This window comes from Ovis canadensis, chromosome 6 (assembly GCF_042477335.2).
Source record: "Ovis canadensis isolate MfBH-ARS-UI-01 breed Bighorn chromosome 6, ARS-UI_OviCan_v2, whole genome shotgun sequence".
NCBI classification, from domain to species: Eukaryota; Metazoa; Chordata; class Mammalia; order Artiodactyla; family Bovidae; genus Ovis; species Ovis canadensis.
The window spans coordinates 109,324,778-109,327,685 of record NC_091250.1 but is presented as its reverse complement, the minus strand read 5'-3'; positions in this window follow the sequence as shown (position 1 = coordinate 109,327,685).

Below are 2,908 nucleotides of genomic sequence, written 5' to 3'. Positions count from 1 at the left end.
TCCTGCACATCTGCCCCTGAGCAATGACAACCTCTTATTCCTAGGCCATCGAGGAACTCTAGGCTTGCGCTGCTTCTGCATGAGGGCCAGAGAGCTATAAAACAGGCACTGAAATCCCTAGTGCCTCGGCCCCTTCTCTCAGAGTCTAGTGGCAAGAGTCCCGCAACCCTAACCTAACTGCAAGGGGAGCTGGGCCATCAAGGAACATGTAGAAACTCAGCAAGCATCAACTCCACCACCTCAGTGCAGAGTCCTTGCCGTTAACTATCTTAATTATTCTGCCTTACATTCTCCTGCCCATTAGCAAGGCCCCAGGTTGAACCTTCCCTTCTTCAGTCTCTAAGATGTGTCCAACTCTTTGTGGCCCCATGGACTGCAGCATGCCAGGTTTCCCAGTCCTTCACCATCTCCTGGAGTTTGCCCAAATGCATGTCCGTTGAGTTAGTGGTACTATCTAAACATCTCGTCCTCTGTTGTCCACTACTCCTCCCAGCTTCAATCTTTCCCGGCATCAGGGTCTTTCCCAATGAGTCGGCTCTTCACATCAGATGGCCAAAGTATTGGAGCTTCAGCTTCAGCATCAGTCCTTCCAATGAATATTCAGGGCTGCTTTTTTTTTTAGAATTGACTGCTTTGACCTCCTTGTTGTTCAAGGGACTCTCAAGAGTCGTCTCCATTACCACAGTTCAAAAGCATCAATTCTTTGGTGCTCAGCCTTCATTATGGTCAACTCTCTCATCCATATGTGACTATTGGACAAACAATAGCTTTAACGATATGGACCTTTGTCAGCAAAGTAATATCTCTGCTTTTTAATACGCTGTCTAGGTTTGTAATAGCCTTTCTTCCAAGGAGTAAGCATCTTTTAATTTCATGGCTGCAGTCACCATCTGCAGTGATTTTGGAGCCAAAGAAAATAAAATCTGACACTGTGTCCATTGTTTCCCCATCTATTTGCCATAAAGTGATGAGACTGGATCCCATGATCTTAATTTTTTGAGTGTTGAGTTTTAAGCCAGCTATTTCACTCTCCTCTTTCACCTTCATCAAAAGGCTCTTTAGTTCCTCTTCACTTTTTTCCGTAAGGGTGGTGTTATCTGCATATCTGAGGTTATTGATATTTCTCCTGGCAATCTTGATTCCAGCTTCTGATTCATCCAGCCCAGCATTTCACAAAATGTATTCTGCATATAAGTTAAATAAGTGGGGCAACAATATATATCCTTGATGTACTCCTTTCCCAATTTGGAACCAGTCCATTGTTCTATGTGCTGTTCTAACTGTTGCTTCTTGACCTCCATACAGGTTTCTCAGGAGACAGATAAGGTGGTCTGGTATTCCCATCTCTTTAAGAATTTTGTAGTTTGTTATGGTCCACTCAGTCAAAGGCTTTCATCTAGTCAATGAAGCAGAAGCAGATTTTTTTTGGAATTCCTTTGCTTTTTCTATGATCCAGTGGATATTAGATCTATGATCTCTGGTTCCTCTGCCTTTTATAAATCCAGCTTGTACATCTGGAAGTTCTCTGTTCAATTAGTTTAGTTCAGTTGCTCAGTCATGTCTGACTCTTTGCAGCACCATGAACTGCAGCATACCAGGCCTCCCTGTCCATCACCAACTCCTGGAGTTCACTCAAACTCATGTCCATCGAGTCAGTGATGCCATCCAGCCATCTCATCCTCTGTCATCCTCTTCTCCTCCTGCCCTCAATCCCTCCCAGCATCAGAGTCTTTTCCAATGAGTCAACTCTTTGCATCAGGTGGCCAAAGTACTGGAGTTTCAGCTTTAGCATCATTCCTTCAAAAGAAGACCCAGGACAGATCTCCTTTAGAATGGACTGGTTGGATCTCCTTGGAGTCCAAGGGACTCTCAAGAGTCTTCTCCACAGTTCAAAAGCATCAGTTCTTCGGTGCTCAGCCTTCTTTACAGTCCAACTCTCACATCCATACATGACCACTGGAAAAACCATACCCTCGACTAGACGGACCTTTGTTGGCAAAGTAATGTCTTTCAAATATGCTATCTAGGTTGGTCATAACTTTCCTTCCAAAGACTAAGCGTCTTTTAATTTTATGGCTGCAATTACCATCTGCAGTGATTTGGGAGCCCCAAAAAATAAAGTCTGACACTGTTTCCACTGTTTCCCCATCTATTTCCCATGAAGTGATGGGACCAGATGCCATGATGTTCGTTTTCTGAATGTTGAGCTTTAAGCCAACTTTTTCACTCTCCACTTTCACTTTTATCAAGAAGCTTTTTAGTTCCTCTTCACTTTCTGCTGTAAGGGTGGTATCATCTGCATATATGAGGTGATTGATATTTCTCCCAGCAATCTTGATTCCAGCTCGTGCTTCTTCAGCCCAGTGTTTCTCATGATGTACTCTGCATATAAGTTAAATAAGCAGGATGACAATATACAGCCTTGACATACTCCTTTTCCTATTTGGAACCAGTCTGTTGTTCCATGTCCAGTTCTGACTGTTGCTTCCTGACCTGCATATATGTTTCTCAAGAGGCAGGTCAGGTGGTCTGGTATTCCCATCTCTTTCAGAATTTTCCACAGTTTATTATGATCCACACAGTCAAAGGCTTTGGCATAGTCAATAAAGCAGAAATAGGTGTTCTTCTGGAACTCTCTTCCTTTTTTGATGATCCAGTAGATGTTGGAAATTTGATCTCTGGTTCCTCTGCCTTTTCTAAATCCAGTTTGAACATCTGGAAGTTCACGGTTCACATATTGCTGAAGCCTGGCTTGGAGAATTTTGAGCATTACTTTACTAGCATGTGAGATGAGCGCAACTGTGTGGTAGTTTGAGCATGCTTTGGCATTGTTTTTCTTTGGGATTGGAATGAAACTGACTTTTTCCAGTCCTGTGGCCACTGCTGAGTTTTCCAAATTTGCTGGCAT